The sequence below is a fragment of the Chelonoidis abingdonii genome, chromosome 9, assembly GCF_003597395.2.
Source record: "Chelonoidis abingdonii isolate Lonesome George chromosome 9, CheloAbing_2.0, whole genome shotgun sequence".
In the NCBI taxonomy this organism is placed as follows: domain Eukaryota; kingdom Metazoa; phylum Chordata; order Testudines; family Testudinidae; genus Chelonoidis; species Chelonoidis abingdonii.
In genome coordinates, this window is record NC_133777.1 from 70977982 (window position 1) to 71001658 (window position 23677).

Genomic DNA, 23677 nt, shown 5'->3' on the forward strand with positions numbered 1-23677 from the left:
TATATGTTCTCACATGCACAGACCTCACACATGAACCTGCTCAGGTGCACACCCAACACTTATCACAAAACACAACATACATGCATGTTCACATGCTCACAAAAGAACTACCCCCAAAATCCATGCCAAATGATGCCAAGAAAAATAATGGATTGCTGGGCATGCATTAGAAATATTAGACAATGAAGACTGTGAAGCCAGCAGCAAGCCAGCTAGGCACCTGTCCCGCCTGGGAGTCTATATATTCCCTATTTAGTTCATTTTCACCCTGCTAGAGAGACAGCCAAAGCCTTGGTAACCCAGAACCAGGCACACATGCTCGCCCATATGATTTGAGCATCCGGGAACCACCATGACACAGACTGTGGATGCATGGGGAGGAATGAAGGGGGTGATCATTATTCATCATATAGAGCCTCATCTCTCTCACAAGAGCATTACTCGCTCTTTAATTGGTTCCATTCATGGCCGTCCTTCAATGCCTTCCATAAGTGTAATTATGCCAGGTTCTCTCCATCTGTCTGGAGTCAGGAAGAGCAGTTCTTTATACTGTTTATATTTTGAATCAGTATTTCTGTAGCTAGATTTATTATTAATTATTATTATTATTATTATTATTATTCCTGGACTGTTTTGAGCTCTCAGGCACGAATTCTCTCCTCACTGATACCCACTGCAACTCCCATTGACTTTAATGGGAGTTGAAATCCTGTAATAAGAGCAGGACTTGGCCCTGTCTCTCTCCTGTCTGGGATCTCCCTGGCATTGTTCATAGGAAGAGCCCAATACTTTATCAGTCACTCTTGACAGCTGCCTCACTGACACATGTGTAGGCAGGTTTCTTCACAGGGACATGGAAGACATCTGCGAGGATAGAAAATAGAGAGGTGCTTCAAACCCCACCCACCCCCCGCAAACTGCAAATCCAAGGTAACATCAGAATCATCTTTAAAAGTGCACTCAGCTGGAGTCTCTATGGTGGGGGAATGCAAGTTCAGATGGGTTGAGGCCCAGCTTCATGTGAGGGCACAACTTATACCTACAAAACTCAGGCCCATAGTTTTGTACCCGCAAACATAAATTGAGGGAACAAATCTAAGTCCATGCACCACCAGATCTGCATCCTTTGTTGGGCAACCAGAGGCCCAAACACTTATGTCTGCATCTCACATGGCCAATGAAGTCCTGCTGCCTGAAGATGTTTCCCTTGCACAATAGGTTATCTGAGTTCACTATGTTTTTCTTAGAGAGCAGAGGTAGATCTTCGTGGACCCTAACACGAAGCTGTTTGCTGGCTTTCAGAAAGGAGGAACCCACAAACAGGAATGCTGGGCAACTAAGCACCATCTGGTCAATGACGGCTCCTGAAACAATGGCTCGTGTTGGCATGTTTATGATGCAGACCAGAGGCATATTCTCATTATCCCCATCAGATACTGTTATGTGGGATTCAGAACAAGACACAACAAGAAGCAGATGGGGAGGCAGAGAAGAAAAGAAAACGGGTGAGACAGATCGACAGATTTATCTGAAGCTTAAGTCTATACCCATAAACATGGACTGATAGGTAAATAGCCACACAAGTATGAAACAAAATGATGAGAGCCCACAGTATCCAATAATCATTATTGTACCATTTTCAGCTCCTTTATAGTTTATCATCAGCATTTTTAAATGAAACATTTCTACCGATATGTTACACATTTGTATATTGTAATTCTAGCAAACCTGGTGAATATCTGAATGACTTGACCAAACAATGTGTTTTTATCGTTATCTTTTGGATTCCTAGTTTTGTGGAATGCTGTCTCTCTGTGTTGGGTGGTATGCCCCTGAAATGTATTTACAATTCACAGCATTTGTATTCTGTATTACATACTTAGGTCATGGCTTTCAGTTTCCTCCACATAAAAAACAGCACAATATTTGGAAGCCCCATCCTCTAGAACCCATAACATTATTGCTGCATTTTCAGTGTATTACGGCAAAATACTGTCATATTTTTTAACATAAAGCACAGAAAAGCGATCATCATGGATATTTGGCCCCATTAAGAAGGAAAGGGGGGGATATGTACTTTGTATGACAGCAAATGAAAAAAAATTGTTTTCTAAAATCGTAACTACAAATATGATGTGGTTTAAACAAAGAGAGAAGATGAGGAGGGCGGTTCTCTTCCTGGCTTGATTGCTCTTTAGCAAAGGGACAAATATCTTTAGAAATAAAAAGCATGGCCTACTTCCCGGGTGCAGAGCTCAGCACTTTCGATTTAATGATATGTATTTAAGTTCCTTTTAGGGGAAAGCCTTCTGAAGTCACTGGGGGGAAAAATAAACAATAAATTGGTTTTAAAGGCTTTTGTCCTTGTTGCATGTGAGTCTAATGGAGGGGCTCTCTCTGTCACCGAAGCGCTGGCTGGGCTGTCGGAGACAACTTAGACAGTGAAAAATCACGTGCGGCCTGTTAAGAGGAGCACAAAACAGCAGAATATTGGTGGTCTCTCCCCCTCCCTCAGCACAAAATAAATAACTAAATAAGTGAACACAAGGAAAATGGATATTTTAATCTGCCAATAAAACAGCAGCAGAGATGGTTTATCTCAGAATATTGTGAGGTCTGTGTGCCAAATCCCCGACGGGTTGTTGTTCCACCCACCCCACCCCTGTTATATGTCATTAAGGATTTTTCGCATGCAGCCGAATGGGCAAATGGAGATAAAGCATTTGTTCCTTTCCTACCAGCTGGGTGAGTACAACAAGGAGGATGGGAGCAGGCGCACAAAAAAACGCAGGGCAAATTAGGAAGTATGTTAATTCAATTAATATCACAGAGGGGCTGGAGGGAGGGTGTACGTGCAGATTTTCCGCCTGAGAAAGGTGGTGGCAGAGAAAGAACTGGGGCATGCCAGCTCCAGTTATTGTTCTGCCTTCATTGGAAATTAGCAAGATAACAAGGAGACGGACGTGAGGAAGGTAGCACGGTAAAGATTTAGGCAGCTCTGCAACCTACCTCGTGCCAATGCGGCCATCTTACAAACAGCACTTGATTCCATCAAAATGGCTTCCTGGCACCTAGCAGCCTACAAACTGCAGCAAAAATGGCCTGGTGTGGCAGAGTATGTCTTCGCAGGGGCTGCCCTTCTCCCTCTTTCTGCCTCTCTTTTTATCCTCCTCCTCCAGCTCTTGCTTGTTGAGGGCCCCTCGCTGAGTTGATGGTCTCGGGGAGAGGGGAGAATACCAGAGGGGACTGGGAAGGGGAGGTTAACCGGGGAGGAGCGACTCTCCACCTTTCTCTCCTGTGCTCCTTGTGCCGCATGGGAAGTTTCTTATCTTTGCTGCAGAACGTCACACAGGCTCTATGCAGGAGAGAATAAGGCACAGCCATTACTCACCGAGAACTGTACATGGGCATAATGCCATGGTTACACACAGAAAGGACAAAATAGATAATCCCTGTTAACTGATTGATCACTGTACTGCACCCCATGGCTGCAGCTCCTCAGCATATGGGGTTGGGGCAAAAGTGTAGCCCATTTGTGACTGGCTCGTCCTTCCCACCAACGCTCTCCTCTAAGGCAGAAATGCAGAGCATTTTCCTTGTTTTGCTTAGACTTAAGGATGAATGAAACTCCAAAGCACCTGTTTAAACTGCTGTTTATCTCCGGGCACATGACTCCACTAAAGCCCTAGCACTCAGGATATTTACAACAAGACTGGACAAAGCACTAGGAAATGTCCTGTATGGAACAATCCTGCAGTGGTCATTGAGGAGGGAATACATAACCTGAGCGCTTCGCATTGCTAATGCCTTGGCAACAGCCTACTGAAGGTATAAAGACGCAGACATCTCTTGCAGCATGCAATACATCTAAGTGCTTGTTGAGCCTGAAGACCCAGGCAGGAAACCTTGGCAAGTACCACACGCTATGCCCTTACTGCAAGAATTAGTGTTGGGATCTGTCCCTGTGACATACAAAAAGTATGTTTAAAACATAGACCTAGGGCCTGAATGTGCAGTTCCTGTGCTGTCCAAACTCCCAGTGCAGGCCATGCATAAAGACTGCAGGATAAGGCTATGCATGTGTGTGGCATAAACACTGTACCATAGATCCAGACATACTTAATGCTATTCTGCACAGCACCATCTCTCTAAACATTTTTATACAGTAGCAAGTCCAGCTGTAGGGTAAAGAGGTAGAACTGAGAGTTGTCCAGCAGGTCATTACAACATTTTCTGGGCAAGACTGTGGTCAAAAGAAAGAGGAGTTCACATTTCTATTATTTTTGGAACGTAAAACTCTGCCCCCTGTGGTTTCAAGGCTAGGCCTACAGAAATGATGGCTGGTTATGTCAGCGTAACTCTCTTCTAGGGTCAAATCCCATAGCCCCTTGTTTTCACTCAGTCCTTACCCAGATACAACTCCTGCTGATGCCCAAGGATTTAGCTCACAGTGAAATTAGGTTTTTCAACGCACACTTTCACTCTGAGTAAAATTCACCCCACTGCCAAGGGTCCTTAAACCCCATGTAAGTTCTTAGCATGTCATGGGGGTGGTGTATTTGCACAAACTCTTTGATATGCGATGAATTTTACCCTCTCCCTGAAATTTTCACTGCATCTGGAATCACAATTCAGTATAAGTGGGAGCAGGATCAGCTTCCTATGTATGTATATGGGTCAGCATTTTCAGCATGCTGCAGAATTTGTGAAGTCATTTAGAATGGGTAATGACAAGTTCCACAACCAGCTTGTGCAGGCATTTGCCAGTTTTACAATCCAAGATGTGGGATTTTCACATGTAGAAGGATGCACCTATACATTTACAAATTCAGCTGATCCATGTTCAGAGACCAGAAAAGAATCTGAGCTCTGCTCTGTGGATGGATTTAATATTATTAAGTACATGCAAATTCTCTCTTTTTCTTTTCCTTTAAAAACCAAGGAAATTAAATACAGTCCACCCCCAGCCCTATGTTACTGCAATGCTAGAGCCAAAAAAAAAAAAAAAAAAGTCAGAAAATGCAAATGTTAAGGTTACACCAGCAACACTGACTCAGTCACCTTGCACTTCCTGGAGATTTGATCATGTAGTCAGGTGTTCCTAAACTTTGAGGGGGGCGGGAGGGAAGGTTTTAAATAACACAGACTTTATCTTAAAGAAAGAGTGTCTCCTAAACACGTCCCCTCCCATTCAAGATTGAATACCACCCCCAAGACAATTCACAACAAGAGCTTATGTGAAAGACGACATTAGAGAAATGTTTAATGTATTTTTAGCTTCCGCAGGACATCTGATGTGTGGAAAGTTAGGCACCTGCTTATGTATCATGCTGAATTAGGGTCTTAATATGTGCACAGCTGATAGTTCTGTAAGGGAGTGGGGATATAGACGTAGGGAGTTCTGTGCCATATACGCAACTTTATTAGGCAGTTAAACAAAAGGGGCAGATGGCTAGCTCCTAAACCCTGGGCTTGTCTACACAGGAATTTAAACGGCTATAATTATACCAATATGGTTAAACTGCTAGAACTCTGTGTGGACACTCTTAGTCCAGAATAAGAATGGATTTTTCTGGTTTAGCTTAAACTGCTTTTAAAAGCAGTATGAGCTAAACCAGAAATGGGCCCTCATCTGCTGGAATAAGTGTCCCCTTGGGGAGTCCTATCAGCATAACTATAACCTTTTAAATTCACATCCGCCCTTATGCCAGTGGACCTGCCAATGTAGGCACGCTTTTTGAGTCACCTTGCTGTACTTAATATAACTCTGGCACTTTCACTGTGCCGAGAAATACTGTCACCCCCGCTTTCTGTTGATGCTAGTCAGAGCAGGTCTGCCAACCCATAGGAGTACATAGACAATGGCTTGGCATTTTGATTACACAATGATCTGTTAGAACCTTCTTTTAAAGACTAGTTTACTGTGTGCGCAAATTTTGCGAGGATGTAGGGGAATCTTCATTTTTCAGAATGAAAATGGAGGCTAAAGTGTTGAAGTATTCCTAAGGCTGTAATTGATCTCTAAATGTAGACAGGGGAGGGGACATACCTCACTTCCTAGAAGAGTCATGACCTGCATTCTCACCTGAGGACAAGTATGTCACTGAACTGGGAATGCAATGGTGGCTGCGTGTCTCTCCAAATTTGTGTGAGCATGTGTTCACACATGTATTTATGGCTATGCGTGCTCACATACATAAGTAGCATATACCTCACATTAATGCAAACATCGGCATTCATATGCAAATGAAAATACAGCCCTGTTCTGTTCCATGCTCTGTCCAAGCCTCTGACATTCGGAGATTTCTGAGTAGTACAACTAAACCTCAGATCAAACATTAGCCCTAAGGGGTTCCCTTCAGGGAAGGAGCTGCAGCATGACAGGTCTCTTTCCCCTGTTCCACCCATGTTTCCAAGTCCAGCATCCCTCAGGTTTTCTGATCCAGCAGACAAAGGGCACACACAAACACAAAAAATCTTCTTTCCAGGCGGCTTTGGGAATGGAGCTCAATTTCTTTCTCATTCTAAATCAATTGTCATAAAATATATTTGATTTTTAACAAAGCGAGGGAAGACAACTCTGCTCACAGCCCTTCCCTCTCCCTTGGCCCCCTTCCTTTACCAATACCAAGCACCTGCCATGTGTCCTCAGATGCTTGGAGAATGGGGTGGGGGCAGCAGGGGTTGGAGATGGGGGGTGAAAGCAGGTCCTGAGGATGTTGCTTCCTGATGCTGCTGCCTTTCTCTTATCTTTCTGCCATGGTCTGTCACTGGTCCATCTTCCCTAGCACTTTTGCAATCCCCTTTCCTATTTTTTCTTGTTATTAAGCTGTTATTTTTTTTGGAACAGAAATACAGTGGGATGAGTGGTGTTGCTGGTTGGTACAGAGCTCTAGACTCCAGCATGCTGTACTCACCTTGCCCAGGGCACCCCAGAACAGTGTGAGCTCCTCAGTCCCCCCGGAAACCACACCCCTCAACTGTCCCTCATAACATACATCCACATTTTGCCTCCAGCAAAACAAAACTGGGTTTCTCTTACTGTTCTAACAGAGACAGAGGATACAGACATAAAGGATATCGGAAATGCTGCACCAGAAATCTGAAGGCCAGTGTGACTCATGTTACAGATATTAAGCCATGTTATTTTAAACTGTGTCTGCTGCTGAAGTTATGTTTGCCCATTTTAGTCTGGCCATCCAGACTACTAGGCATATTTATGCCCTTCAGATGAAATGGTTTCTTCCCCTCCCTGACCCACCCGCACAGTGACACTCAAGGATGCCACATTGGTCAAGGACTCAAGTGATCATGAGGAATTTATGGATGAAGCCCAAAAGAGTAACTGGAAGGACAGCTACAGAGTGAGACACAGGGTCAGACGGTAGCCAAAGGAGGATGAGGAAGGTGGAGAAAATGTGCCTCAAGATGAAGGCTCACAAAGGGCTGGTTTCATTAGTAAAACATTCCCACTCTGTCTCCTGATTTTGGAGACAGAGTTAACCCTGTGTGGGCAATGCTGCATAACCTACACAACCTACAATTGTAGCCATCTTTTCTCAGTTGCTCTGCATCTCTTGCACACTTTGATCAGCTCTCTTAAATCCTTTCCAAGCTACTCCAATACATTATCTCAACTTCCCAGCATCTGCCTGAATTCTGCTCAGATGAGGAGATCCACCTTCCACCCCCCTCCACCTGCCACAAGAAAGATCAGACTAAGTGAAAGGAGACTTAGTGAAAAGGGTCTTTCACTATAGATCACACACCTCCCCCCCTCCCCCCGCCCACATACACACACCCTGAAAGATTAAAAAAAACCCACAACAAACTCTGATAACCTCCAAGGCTCGCTGACTTGTACCCTCCATTTTCCATTCCAGGCCTCCCACATAAAGCGAGATCATTCAGGTAGCAAGATGTATTTTTTTCCTCAATTCCTTATCTAAATGTTTAAGAAACACTAAATTTTATGACCTATTTGAACCGATGGCCCCTTACTCCTTCCAGAGGTGCATTTTATTGAGGGAAATCTCTTCCAAAAAGGAGGGGGAAATACTACACACAAATGAAATATCTAGAGGGTTGCCAAGGGCTGGAGTAGTCGTTTGTACACATAAGAGGACGTAACTCCAAAATACTCCAGGTTTTGCCTCCTGAGAGTTATAGCTCTACCCTTCAAGAGCAGAATAAATGCTCTATCCCATTGCTCCCTGCAGTGATTCTATCTAGATGGATTGATTCCACCTATTGTTTTTAATAAATCCTGGTGCATGAAAAAACCCACTGTATGGTCATCTTTCCTTTCCTGTTCTACCTTGCAGAAGTAATAACAGTGATTAGAACCATGGTGAAAGGCCTATACCGAATGTGGTGCTTTCCTGGATTTAGTGAGCTTCATATAAGATTGAGAGGCATGGTCTGGCTGGATCCCAATCAATGTATCTTCTTGGGCTATGTCTAAACTGGTGAAAATGGGACCCATCTTTCGCTACAAAAGCCACTGTGTATTTCCACCCAGTAGCAGCATAGTACAGACAGGGCTCAGGTATTTTTATTATGTAGCCTAACTCTGCTCTAAACAGGAACACCTGAGTCCTATCTACACTTCAGCTTCCATCGTTGCTACCACATGTGGAGCTGCCTCAAAAGAACCAGTGGTCCTTCTTTTGACAGGGCAGACAGAGCCTCGCTCTGTACAAAATGGTTGCTTCCATTTGACATCTGCCCTGCGGCCTATGGAAAATGAGTTGGTGATCTCTGCCCACTACTTAGCAGGCAGATGCCCAAATCTCAAACACTAGCATTAAGCAGCCCCTTTGTCTTCTCTGCTGATCGCATCCACAGGAATCAGCTGAATCTGCCGCTCTCTCTCCCGGCTGGGAGTGCTGACTCCAGGTCAGAGGAAAGGTATGTTGCTGGAGAGATATGAGAAAACTTGCTCTGCAGATGCCCGTATCACACAAACCAGTGAATAAACAGAGCAATTTAGAGTTCACGGCTTGGAATAACTCAATAAAAACAACATTTCAAATCTTCAGGTTTTGTTAATCAGAATTTAAAAGGAGGCTCTGCCTCCCCACATGCATTTTCTTTCTGTGCAGATTACAATCATTTTCTTTCAGAAAATACAAAAATTCTGCAAGCTGCTTTTCTTCCCAGTTCCCAAGAAAGTAAGAGATGCACTGCTATGCTTCAGAAGGCAGATGGCTGCCTCCTGACCTGCCTTTGATTCCCACTTCCCAGTCTATTTAGGGTAATCGGAATTATTGCTTCCTGTCTTACATAGCAGCAGCAAACATCAGCTGGCCCAGTTTCAAAAGACTAGCCGGGGAGGTTTGGCTGGCTGGCTGGTGTGTGTGTGTGTGTGTGTGTGTGTGTGTGTGTGAACGGAGAGAGAAGAAGAGTCGACGAAAGAGAGAGAGAGGATCTGGCCTCCAGAGCTAAGTTCAACTTATTCCTCTAACAACTACGTTCATTGACTCACCTCTCCTTGCTCACCCAGAGATGGCCTGTCTCTCCCCATTGCATCCCACTCCATGAATTTTCAGTCACGTCTGATTAAAGAAGAGAGAATTCATCTCAGTTAGAAAGATGTCCCCCCACACATGGACGGACGGGTGTCAAGTAATTACTGAATGTCACCCCCAGAGAAATGGCTGTAAAACAGATCTCCTATTTGAGACTACACACAAAGACACATTTCTATTATATACACCTACATGTGCACACACATAATTGTGTGTATGTTATGTACTTACATGCATGCTTCATAGCACACCTCATGCAAATGCTTTTGGATACCGGTCCCTAGTTGAAACACATGCGGCCATGTAAAAGACAGCAAGACACTATCATTTTCACTAAGAAGGAAATAAAGCAAAGTGGATCTGTATAGCCAGAGCCCAGAAAACAACACTGTCTCTTTAATTTTCTCTCTGGCTAACTCATCCTTTGCACAAATCTTTTCCTCCCCATGGCTTCTTCCAGCCTGGTGGGCAAAGTGGGAAAACATCATTAGGGAGGAAAAATAATTTAGTTTGTTAATCAGTATCCAATGGTGGGAAACTAGAGGCAGAGAGCAGGGCTGGCAGTTGGAGCTCAGGAAAGGCCAGCACAAAGCCACCATTCATGACGTGCGGGGCTGGGGTTCTCATTGAATTAAACAGACACAAAGAGCAGAGGCATTTCATGCTCTCTCCACAAGAATTATCATATCTTCCTGGTGCTAAGAAACGTCCAGCATGAGAGAGAGAGAAAATGAGGCAGGCTGGCTAGAAAGATGGTCCAAGGTACAAAAGACTTTGTTCTGGGGTTGGATTTATGGATGGGGTGCAGCAGAGGCCTTTGCTGGGGGTGACTGGCCTTTGCACACTGGATTTAATAAGACTTGGCTAATGTGAAACAGAGGGCCCAGCGTACCACGTAGCAGGGAAACCCTGCTCTGAAAACAAGCAGCATAACTTTGCATTTCACAGCTGTGGAAGAGTTCTTAGGCCAGCAGAAAATGTGTCCTCTGTGTGTGTGTGTGCGCGCGCGCTCGTGCACATGTCCACATGTTTTGGGGGCAGAGAAAGGGGAGGGTGCAGAAAAAAGACGAGGCAACATAGTTCAGTCATGAAAGTTAATTAGCTAATGTGCAAACCCCGGCTGCCTATGCCTCCTGCCCTGCAAGTGTCCCCACCAAGTTGCGCTGTCTGCGGACTGTGACTGCAAATAGCGGGAGCAGATTAAGACAGGCTCCTTGGGATCCAGGCCTGGCAATGTGAAGGGGCCTGACACAGCAGTGAGAAACCAAGAGTCCATGCATAAGGAATGAGAATGGAAGATCAAGGATATGGGTCAGGGAGGAGTCCAGGGTACGGGCTGAGAGGAAATCTCTATCCAGAAGTGTGCAGGGAAGGGGTGTATATTTATTGCAAGCCCAGATGTTTTGTTGGGTCTCAGCCCCATCTAGTTTTAATCAGCTTCCAGTGGGCTGTGCCAGTTGTAGTGAGAACCAGGAAGCCTAGGCTTTTTTACACAGTAAGCTCTCTGGGGCAGGAGCTGTCATTCCCTAGATGTTTGCACAGCCCCTCGCAGGGTGGAGGCCTGACCTAGTTGGCCTCTAGGTGCTATCACAATAAAAATGTTCAATAATAACAGTTCAATAACTGAGAACCGTGAGCCGGGCATGTGTCTTCCTCATGCCAACACTGTCCACTGGGCTGGCGACACCACACTGAGCCCTCATTCCCATGCCCTGCTTATAAAACAATGCCACAGCATCAGTGCTATTGGGGGGTTGTTACTGCAGCACACAGTAGTGTTTGATGCAAGAGGGTTATACCCTATCCCCTGCAGGCTGCAAGAAGCTCCTGGGTTTCAGATACCTTTGCTCCAGGGATAACTTCTCTCTGGAAGGCCCTCAAACACTGTGATGCTGGGGGTCATATAAGCATCTAGAAAACAGACACATAGGGGAACGAGCGAAAAGAAGAAACAAGCAGGTGCATTGGTGTCCCTGGAACCATCCAATCTAGACGTGCTCTGTTGACCAGAAATGAATGTTTGCCAATCATTGCTCATGGATAGGAGACTGTTTATGCCCTTATATGGTACCCATCACCGTGGTAGCTGATCTTGCTATAGTACCAAGCCCACTCCCCCCAGCAGACGGAGGTCACTTTTGCTGTGGGTGGCCTTATGAAGCACAGGATCAGTACAGAAACTACTGAGAGTGTGAGGATAGGGAGAAGAGAAAAGTGATACCTAAAGAACACTGTATGAACCCAAGGGGAGGGGAGGAATGACTCGGGAAATAAATGATGCCTTCACTTATTCACTAATGGATTAATCTGTGTGAAGAGAAACAAACTGAAAACAAAGGGATCTAAGCTTAGGGGAAAAGCTGGGTTGGAGATCTTGGTGCACATGTAGGTAAAAGTTGAAAAGGAAGCACTAATTAGCGCTGGGTCCATCACGTTCCATTAATAGCTTGTCACTGTTTCCTTGATGTTGCTGAAGGCAGGAAAGTTCGTATGTGTGATGCTTACCTGTCTCTATCTCATTAACAGAAGGCAGGGTGAGAACAGACATTTTTTGCCTGCATCACAGATAGAGACAGGTTCCTTTTGCTCAGTCTAATTATTGGATTGACTTTTGTGGAGGTAGGGAGGGGGGAGATATTTAAAACATGCACAACATGTATACACATACACCATGGACACACAAACATTCTGTACACACACACCAAGAGACACTGATGTTAGGGTTTTAGAACTATCTTGGGGGGAAATATGGTTTCAATTTACCACAGATATTTTTACCAACATCAAATACACTGCAGGCCACAGAAAACTCTTTTGGCTCAGAAAAGCACACGCAGAACTGTTTTAGTTTTTTTTAATTGTCCAATGAGTAACAGAAATATCAGCTACTTCCCTGCACATTAACAAAAACAAAAACTAACTACATAAAAAAAAATTGCTCAACTAGAGTCCAATTTGCTGCAAGAGGGGGGATAATCTGATTATCTGTTCACTGACATCAGAACCCAAATTATGGAATTTCTGCATAAAGAAAGACAGAAAAAGGCCATTCCAAGCACAGATAAATCTGCATTGCATCTAATCATTTCCAAAGTAAAATATGGGCCATTTTTCTAGCAGTTAAAAAAGATTAGCTCTCCTGCATAATATACACGGCCTCCCTTCTCCTCTCAACACATGGAACAGCCTCCATTAGCGACAGTGGAAAGAACAAGCATGCAAATCAAGGAAAGAATGCAAGGGCAGCAAATATTTGGGAGTGTGCAATGTGTATCTGTATGGCATAATTACAGGGGAGTGTGTGTATGTGTGTGTGTGTGTATGTGTGTGTGTGTGCATGCACACAGCACAAACATCCCCGTGGGCATCTATATTTTTCTTGAGTGTGGACTTTCAATAAACAAGCTGAAAATTCCTCAAGATAAGGAGCCAAAATGTCCATCAGAAACAAGAACTGTGCAGAACTGAAGGCCAAGAAAACATTAAGGTTGTTTCTCTGGGAACAAAGATATGTCCCCTTCAGCATGGCTATGTCTTCTTGCTTTTTGGCTAAGATCAAGTGTAGAATCAGTTTAAATTTGGGATATTTACTGAGAGGCAACCTATCCTAAATCTCAATTACTGACGGACAATCTATACTCGTTGCTATAGCTGCTTTCCACAACCTACTCTTAGTATAACCTCTTATGAGTGATATACTCAAATATTTGGATGTTAATATTTTAACAGTATCGCTGGATTTACTAACCTTAGTTTGGGATATTGCAGATTATGTACTATATGCTTTTTAAGAATTTTTAACCAAACTTTGTACTTGTGGATAATGTAAGCATTATACCCAGATGTGTAGATACTCTTTCCTTAACACATGTATGAGGTAATCTTAACATTAGCTTTAATTAAAAAAATTAAACCTGTTCTTATCAGTTTATTCTCCCCATTTGGACAATTGTGGTTTGTATTATTTTCATTTCTTTTGTTATTCTTTTTTTAAATATGTGAACCAACATGCCTCAGGTATTTGTAATATGTATTCAGCAATTTTTGTGTTTTATAATTGTAAATATTTTCTAATGCAAGTTTTAATCAATGTACGACTAAATAACCTAGCAAATCATTTTCCATCTCTAGCTTCTATGTTCCTATATTTGCTGCTACCTGACAATGTAGATTATATTCCATACAAAAATACTGCATTAAAAGAACATTTTTAGATTGCAAAATCAAGCACTCAAAAGCTAGGAAATGCAAGATTTAAAATGGCTCATGCAACCTTAATTCAGCCCCCTTGTGCATCCATCCTTGGCTCTGAACCAGGCTTGTGATCATGTAATTAAAGACTGGATCATAATGCATATGCACAACAAGGCCGAATTAAGATTACATGGACAATCTTAGACCTGGCATTTCCTAACTTTAATGCTTGATTTTACAACCTAAATAACGTGTATTATATCTATCGATATCTATATATATCATTTCCTAGATTTTTTAAAAGAGGGTTAAAACAAATTGTATGCTGTGCAATTGTAACAACCCTGCTCCTCCTTCCCCCCCTTCCCCACATCCTACATTGCAAGCAGAATTTCAAACCTGAAACTTCAGCACAGACTTCCACCACTTGAACTATGGGATTAACATTAGCTGACAGCAGGAGAAGGCTGATATCCCGGGGAATGTGCATGCAGGGGGGAAGAGAAACTGGCCACAGGGTCCATATGCTGAGGAGGAGGGGAAGGGGAGGAAGTAGCCGAAATCTACCCTCACAGTTCCCTCACCTGCTACAACTCTTCCAGGAGCCCCCAGGCATTCCCAGCGCAGTGTCTGATAATGATATTGCATTGTTGGAGGTGTTTGGAATGTTTGTGGCTAGTTATTATTTTGGCAGGATGTCACATTTTTCCTTAGGTACACAAGCAACAGAAGGGTGATTTGTAATGCTTTGTAACTCAGCTAAACCTGAATGGAATTTCACGGGACAAAGGAAAGGCCGGACCTTCCCTCTGCTGAATTTCAAGGGCCTGCACAAACAACGGTAGTGTCAGAGTATCTTCCAAAAAAAGGTTACAAGACTCTCATTATAAAAAGGTGTTAAGCAACCCACATACAGTGGTCACTACCTGCTCTTCTACAATAAATGATAAGAATAAATTGCTTTATTAGGCATTTCATGCAGTATCTAAGCTCAGTGCTAACTATACTTCTCTCCCATATTCTGAACATAAGAAAAAAACTGTAATCTGTTAATTATAACAGAGATGTGGAGTGTAAAGAGACCCTTGATAAGTAATTCCTTTATTTCTCATTTCCTACAGGCTGCATTCTGCATTTCTCTCAAGGTGTCCAAAAATGTGTCCTAAAGGGGATAGGGTCAAGAAATTGTGCTCCCATAAGTTGTCCATGCTTCCAGGCCATGCTTTGCAGCTCCACAATGAAGCAACTTTTACTGATATAGGAGAGAAAAAGGTCACTGACCTATTGGACACAATTCCACCAAAATTCAACATAGAAAAGAAAAGAAAAGAATTCAGAATTATTGGGTCCAGTTCTGTTTTTACACCAGTTATACAGCAGTGTTATTCTGGTCCCACCTGATTTGCACTCATTGTATCATCAAGATATCTTGTGTGGAAAAATAAATAAATGAATAAATAAATAAACAAAGATACAGTTGTACTAATCATGTAATGACTTTCCTCACAGTCCGTGGAGGCAGCACATCTGGGAGTTAAGCTTTTAAAGCTTGTGGTCAGATACTGACTCAGCCCAAAGCAGGTGGGCTTCTGTGTCATTACTTGAGTTCACCTACTAAGCCATCTTGTTCACTCTTCCCCACCCTGTACCCCCCACCATTCCCCTGAAGAGCAGGGATCTGGCGTGGGAAAGACATCTTTGGGCTTTTCACAAATCCAGTATCCCCTTGAACCAAAACCAATTAGCCCGGCCCAAGGTCCTGCCATTGAAGGACTGTCCCTGCTTTTCAAACCCCTGCAGTCTCAATTGCTCTAAGAAGCCTGGATGTGAATGAGCAGAGCCCACTTAAAGTGGTGCTTAAGCCAGGACCAGGGTGAAGGGAATGAGAAAATCTCTATAGGAACAGCAATCTGGGTTTCTAAGAGACAACTGACCAAGATTGTGTTCAAATCTTTTTCCCCCACCCCTTGAGTTTTGAGACAGACGGCCCTAACAAAACCTGAGCCAGTGAATAAACACAGCCAGCAACACCTGGAATTGTGATTCCTCTTAAATAGACCTAGAGCCAGATCCTCAGCTGTTGTAAACTGCTCTAGCTTCATTGAAGTCAATGGTGCTATGCAGATTTGCACCACCCCAGGATCTGGTCCATAAATTCAAATTAGGGTCACAGGCCCAGCTACAGCTAACGTGCTAAACAGTTCAAATAAACCATTCTGCTGCCTAGATCCTTGGACAGCAAATACTCTCAAGGTAATTTGGCTCAGAAAAGAATAGAAGAGAAAACAAGGACAACAAAAACCCAAAGCCACAAACAAGCCTGAAAACAGTGACTCCCTTAAGCCACATGGTGCAGAGAGAGCCAGGAAGGCAGCCATCTTACATACACTACATCTTACATACATACTACACCTGCAGGGACCTCATGGAGGTTCAGGACAATAAAATGCACATTTTGCAGGAATTTGTGAGGCCCTCAGAAGATGAAAATAGGGTATTGGGGCCCAATCTCTACTCATCCCCCACTTATGAATGTGCTGAGCTTTGCATACGTACCATCATTTGGTGCAAACACGTGAGCTCACACTTTAATCATTCTCACACCTGCATGTTGCAAGGCTTACAACCTGCACCCACAGAGGCATTGTTCCCGGGGGGATCTAGAGAGGCAAATTCTAACATGTGCACACATAAAGGTGTGTTTGCACTTCTGGAGGCCAGAGGCTGATGACTTACCCCATTATGTCAAACAATGCCCCATCACTCGAGCATTTAAAACTAGATTGGATGAATTACTGGAAAAATGCAAGATAGAGAACACTCCTGCACTGGCCACCATCAAGTGGGTGGAGGGACCCAATAGATCTTTTTCATCTCTAGCGTCTATGATTTTATGGACAAAGCTAGACAAGAGAGGTAATAGTATAGAGGGCAAACTAGGTCACCTGGCATCATGACCTCAAGAAGGGGACAAACACAAGTAAAACAAATCATGGGCACTGCTAACAATCTTGATTCCCAACAGATTTTGGACCAAAGCTTACAGCTTGTTTAAACACCAGGAAGCAAACAGTCTCCAATCCACCCTGGGGGACCTCAGTGTTTTAGCTAGTCCTACAACCTGATGCAAGCCTTGATCTAGACTGAATGGTGGATTGAAAGGTTAGAACATCAGGAAGTAAGAAAAGAGATTGGGACCAGAGTATGGCAGTGCAAGCACACCCGCCGGGGGTGAAGGTGTAAGTGATGGTTCACTCTCCTTTCCTCCAATACACTTTTTTTTCAGATCATTCTTTCCTCATGTTTTCAGCTAGTATATGCCTCCCTGCCTTCACCTGCCCACTCCCAGCACTGCCTGAAGGACAAAGACATAGAAGCCTTGGCTATAACTTTAAGGAAAATCTCATATCCAAATTGCCTGTGATGAATATTGAAGAAAATCCACCAAGTGTGGAAAGGAACTAAAGAATCCCACAGAGGAGAGAAAGCAAAGGGGAAACCTAGTAAATGCCCAGCCTATTATCTTGTTCTGATCTATTCTTTTCAGCTTCCTATATCACTTCCATCACTGTGGAATCTGATCACTCTGTCTGCATCTGACCCATATAAGATAAGGATAAGGAGCACTCATAAACTTTAAAAGACTAGGACATGCCCTTACTTGTAGGTTTTAGCCCAGATGTGCCACACACAATTTCACTGAAGCCAACAAGAATTTGGGGAAAATAAGAGCTGAGGACTGGACCTTGAATGGACTTTTGTGGGCCTGGCGCTTCTTACAATCATGTTGCACCTTGCCAAAATCTGTGTCCTGATCGAGGACAGATCATACGAGATGCTGATACAGGCATCTCATTTTAGGAAAAGTTGCAAGAAGAGATGCAGTGAATACAACTGATCCTACAGTTGAATGGTAACCCTGTGATGGGGTTGTCGCTTCTGTCAATTGTGCAAACAACCAACAATAGCTGCAGAGGGAGAGGAGAGTGAAGAGCTAGAGGACTTTGAGCATTGTTTCTTTCTCCTCCAAATGGACTATCATTCGATCTGTGGACAGATTTTGACACATAGTAGTGCAGAGAAAAGCCTCTCCTTTTATTTTCTTTTGGGAAATGACAAATTAACAAAAGATTTGTAAAATCTGTCCCACAAGGCATGACAATTGGGAGCTAAATGGTGAAGTGTTTAGCCCCTTTGTCCAGATTTGCATCTCCAATTTTGCATGTGAAACTGACCACATCTATCCACTTGGGCAGGCATCTGTTCTGGGTATGCAAACAAACACTTGCATGCAAAAAACACGGAGCTGAGCATCCACCCACTTGATCAAAATGTGTACAGAATAGGCCTAGCTTCAATTTTCCATGTGTATCTGCCAAGCTGCATGCCCAAATTCAGAGTCCGATTGAAAACAGCTCCAAATATTAGATTTGGACAAGAGCCTTATGAATCCAGGAATTTTAAAAACTGGCCAGATATCAATATGAAAGTACTGTACGTGCATTAGATTCTTTCTACGAGTTTGACATGTGGATACCAATTTCTCCACTCTATTTTTTTATTTAGAAATATTACATATTTGATTTTGTGTGTTTGTCAACACGCACACACACACACACACACAGAGTTCATCTCTTTAAACTGCCACCTTCATCCAATTATAGAAGTTAGAGATGGAAGAGATCAGCTAGCTAATCTCCCTGGCAGTGCAGAATTGTTCCCAACAGAATACATATTCTCCAGCTCAGCTGGTCGAATAATTCCTTGTGAATAATATTTGTTGTGAATTTGGCATTTTCCAACAAATGAATAAAGTGTTTGTTAGCAGTGCAGTTCTGTTCTCCATTGCTTTGTTCAGTCCTGTTTTAAAGCACCTCATATTATGCAGTTTCCATAAGGATCGATTTTACTATTTAAAAAAGTGCTGTTGCACATTAGCATGGACTCAGCACTGGAAAATTATTTCTTAATAATAAAATAAAGAAAGGAGGGAAACTGCTAAATTCTATTCTCACTACCTCCACTCTCTTCCAGATTTTCTGGGATTGCATCAAGAACACATATTTCAGATGGTTTGGAGAGAAGAAAGTTGGACTCTTAATGACACCTTTTTTTGCTGTGTTTGAAATGAATGATTCATCCTGATCTTGCCCAGACTTTGTGCCACAGTTGAGTTCCATTTCTAGAAAATCCGTTTCTTTAATTCTGGCTCTGCGTGTGGGACCCAGCAAATCATGGAATTACTGCTGTAACTTCGGATTAGTAACGCTTTCTAAATGATAGTCTAATTCCAGGCCTTCATGCTTTTCAGCGTTCAAACTCACACAGCCTTTTCCCTGGGAGGCCTCCTGTGGAATTAGTGCAGGCGTCTTCTTCTTCCTCTGCCCTTTTTAATTTCTCCTACGATTTCTTACTAGAATATAAAATAATGAGAACTCCTCAAAACTTTTTTCTTGCTGTATAGTCACAGATTTACTCTAGATCCTCCTCCCTTTATTATTAATTATTATTATGACTCCAGGTTTTTTCATCCTCAGTTACAAGATTGGGGAGCACATTGCTATATCTTGGGAAATATGTGGATTCTGCCACAAATGTAAGGTGGAATGGAAATTCGAAAAGGCCACAACAAAAAATCGCCAGGGTTTCCCAACTCTCCTGGTCCTTTTCAGCCTGTTGATGTAAACTAAACGCTTGCACCAGCAAAGCCCTTCTCTCATGGGACTTTGGCATTGCATGAGTTTGCCCACACCCGCCAGCACACTATAAAGAAGATTTGGATTGGAAGAACGTTCAGTGGCGAGGCGGGCGCTGTCTGAGAAATAATGAAGAGTTCTTGCTCCCAGAGTGACCTACTTACTTAATATTCAGGAAAAGAGTTTTAAACTCAATGGAGAGGTTCTAGTGTAGCCAAACACAGCAAACAACGCCTATCCCAGAGTTAAAGCCAACACTTCATACTGAACTGCCCACAGCAGAGCGCACAGCCCACGTTGCCCAGACAGGCAGAGCATTATATGATCAAGAAAGGAACAGGGGATGGAGGCAGGGAGGGCAGGGAAAGGAAGTTTGAAGAGGAGGGAAGGCCCCACAAAAGCTAATAAACACATTGGTCAAAATGGCCACAGTGCTTACTCAAGCCAAACTGCTATTGAAATCAATGGGAGACTTTGCATTGGACAAGGAACACATAAAGGCCATATGATGGGGCACCAAACCAAAGACCCCAGAGAAAGAGAAGACAAGAACAGCCCATTGCATGCTGAGCCCTAATGCCCTCTAGGGACCTGGTAACATGCTATGCCTCCCAAGAGCAAACACAGCAAAAAAAAAAAAAATAAACACAACCAGGCTGCAAAATTGGGAAAGGGAACAAAAAGAGGAAGATTGCTCTTGTAAATCTTATTGTAGCTCTCAGTGTGGGATGCCTTCAGAGAATTCCCAGCAGCATGGGTAAGATCTCCGGAGTAGCAGAGGTAAGGATAGCGTAAGGAGATTCTGGGATGAGATACGGAGCTGTGGAGTGCCTGGGACCTGTGCACCGTGGATTGCTGATTGTTCATACCCACACACAGCTACATTCAAAATACACCACACTGGAACTGTGCAATGAAGAACTGTGTGTATCCTAAGAGAAACAGCCCTGTCTGGGCGGCGGGGAGGGTGCCTGCTTACAGCTACTGCCGGCCATCTCTTTCCAGCTCCCAGGCAAGCCCCAGAGAGAGCAGGGTGCGCTGGCTAGGTGGCTGGCCTTGATCTGAAGCAGCAAGAATGTTCGAAGTCCACCTGCTGCTCAGGAAAACGAATCCAACCGAAGCCTTCTCCCCTTTTAAAGAAATGCAATGCCACCCTCACCTCAAATGGAAGCACCCTCACTCCCTGCCTGTCCGGGCTGAGCACCCAAAGGCACCCAGGGAAATGGGTTTAATGTTTCAGCGGAGCCCCTCAGCCTGGCACCCTCCCCCTTCATTCCTGCTCCCTGGTTGGGGTTCGCTTCAGCCAAGTAAGGCTGAGAAGCTGGGTTGCCTCAAACCGGCTGCCAAAATGTGCCAGAAGAGACTTAGCAGCGTGCATGGGGCTTTGTGTTACCATGGGAACGGAATGCAGATTTCCCAATTGCTTTTTCATTTGCTAGACGGTGTCATATATATTATGTTTCAACTTCTAGGGTTTGCGGTGGAGGTAAGGGATCCGTTCTGAATGTTAACCATTCAGGCGACGTGGAGAGAGAAAGTGCCAACAGTTAAAGCAGGTAGTTTGTATGCAGGCAGAGTCTCAATGTTAAGGCCTGCCCCTAGGATCCAGCCCCCTTCCTATTGAGAATACACCCCCGCCCTTTATTTCTGCTCCAGTTCACTCTGCACAGAGACCCCCAACTACACACAAAAGCAGCTGCCAAGGCCCATGAAAAGTGATCAAATTATCAAGAACTTGACCTCTCGGAGGGGCAAAGCTTTGGGAGGCTTGAATCAAACCCAGACCAACAAAATCCGAATGCTAATATGCGCTTCGGGGTTTTGACTCGCCGAATAAATTTGATCAAGGGCCATTGTTAGAAGGAGTTGAGTCTAAGGCAGCCCGTCCCCGCCTCTCCTTTAGGCTGGCTCACACGAGAGCCGATTTACATCCCCTGATCCGGGAGCGAATTCCAGGGCACAGACTGGGGCGAAATGATGTATTGGGCGGTAAAAACATTGGCTTCGCAGCTCACCTTTCCTGACCGCTACCTGCCCCCTCGCATCCTGCCCCCTGGCTCCCCGCTGCCCTGGCTGGGGCAATACTCCCGTCATTCCGTTGCCCGGCAGAAAAAAGGCAGAACCTCCCGTAGGGCGTTTCTGAGAGCGCCACAACAGAGACTGCAGAAACGTACCTGGGTCTGGAAGGACTCCGGCGAATCCTTGGCAGAAGATCGGAGATGATCTGAGGTTAATCTTGTTCTGCTCCAGGGTCAGTGCTGCGTCTGGCTCCACGTCCCTCCTGCTCCATTGGCTTCCCAGCTCCAGGAAGGGTTGGAAGTCATTTCTACTTTCGGTTATCTAGCTTTATGATGGCTTAATAACACTCATACAGCTAGATAACCAAAGACAGAAACAGCCCTCCTTCTCAAGGGCCGCCAGTGGCTGGAGAGCTCTCGGGCTGGGGAAGGACCCGGGACCGGCTGGGGTGTTCTTCTGTCTGCCACCAGAGGAGAGGGGGAGAGAGAAAGAGAGAGAGAAACCCATGAACGCAATTCATTCAATGGACAGACAGGGGCATGCTCTGCTCTGCAGGCTCTCGCTGGGATGGGGCATCTCTGAAGCCCACCCATCGCTTCATGGAGGTGAGACACGCTAGGGGAACTAGCTGGTGTGCATGGCAGTCATGCACTGAGGTGCTCAGATGCCGGACAAGGAGAGAGCTTCTTTCTCACTCCCTGCAGACCAACTTCAACTCTTTTCTAACGTTAATCACCCCTCTGGGAAGTGACATCACCGCGAGCAGAGCCAATGAGAGGCCTTGCATTCAAATCAGGGCTCCTTCCCGCTCTTTTTTCCCCTCTCCCAACCATTATTTCAACTAAACTTTTGCAAACTGCACGTTCTCAGCCACATCAACAAATGTTTCCATCCTCCCCACCAAAGAGATTCTCTGCGTCTAGACCAGGGAGGTTAGGTCTCTCTGAAGGAAGTGGGGACAGTTGTAGGACAAACTACAATATCCGTGCACCTGTTTGGCACAGGGGATGGGGAAAGCTCAGGCTATCCCCCATCTCCCTAACTATGGTCTGGATTTAGCCAACCTTGTCTATTAATGTATTTCATTGTGATGGGGGTGGCGGGTGGGACTCGAAGGAAGTGGAAATTTAGTGCGAAGGTCTCAACGTTACCTGTCAATTTGTCTTGGCTGGAGCCCTGGCAAAGCCGAGGGTACAAGGGAAAAGCAGCCACTGGCTCATTCACTGGTTCAGATGGAATAGGATGGGTTGTGGCTACAGGGCTGTTGGTTTTTGTTTTTTTTTTAATTTGGGATCTAATCAAGCCATTCTTTTAAAATCTTGCCATTTCACCCAGAGCGCCGTTCTCTGTAATGTGAGGGCGGGGATGATACTGGACACGGGACATTTTCAGAGAGGGGAAATAACACCACCCACGCACTGTACACGGGCACCCGAAACACTCAAGCGTGCACGCGCTCCCCTCCCCCTCAAAAAGGACTGGGGATCAGACGGAGGAACTCAGCTTCACTTCGCTAAACATGAGCCCAACCGTCCAGTGTGACTCGCCTACCAGGACTAACTGGGACGCTGCTACACCACTTCTAATATAAATACCATCCGACAGGGAAATTAATCTAAAGCGACGTCTTTACCAACATGCAATTCCCTTTCTTCTCTGCTACTTCCCAGCAGCTCTGCTCTGTGTTCCGAATACAGGCTTTTAACGCGGTAGATATGAAGCGGCGTAGAACACACACGTGAGAAATACACGAGGTAAATGTGATTCTCTTGGGTCACCTGACCTAAACCCAACAACAAATACGTAACCTCCCTCCATTTCTAGCTCCCTTAGATCTGACGGGGAGGCAAAATGTGACCTTTCTGCAAAACAGAGAATATGTAAAAACGAGCAGATTACAGAGATAAAAACCACTGGCTGAGCACAAGCATCCAGATTCCCAGCAGTTCTAGGCTGAGAGTTTCATTCCCCCCACCCCCGCTTCGCTTCAGAAATAAACTGGAAACTCAATCAGGTTAAAAGCTAAAAGATCATCTCTATCCGCTCACATTTAGAGACGCTGGAACAATGAGGGCTCGGCGCTGGGTTTGGACATTTCTCAATGAAATAATTTGGTGTCTTTAAGCACAACGTTTTGCAATACTCCGGTTACTTCTCTCTTTCTTGTGCAAAAGCCAATCCGATTTTCCCTCGTTCAAATTTCTAAAGGGAGCACAATTCTATGACCAGTTAATTCAG

General features: G+C 44.4%; 1 long non-coding RNA gene across 1 annotated transcript in view; it reads right to left on the bottom strand.

Moving 5' to 3' along the window:
* The window catches only part of LOC116840120 (uncharacterized), a 53712-nt gene extending 31983 nt beyond the window's left edge, over positions 1 to 21729 (bottom strand). The window contains exons 1-3 of the long non-coding RNA XR_004377309.2: positions 21595 to 21729; positions 9488 to 9557; positions 3010 to 3355 (exon numbers count right to left, since the gene is read on the bottom strand). This is a non-coding gene — a long non-coding RNA (uncharacterized LOC116840120). The remainder of the gene's footprint in view (positions 1 to 3009; positions 3356 to 9487; positions 9558 to 21594) is intronic.
* Between the last annotated feature and the right edge of the window lie 1948 nt (positions 21730 to 23677).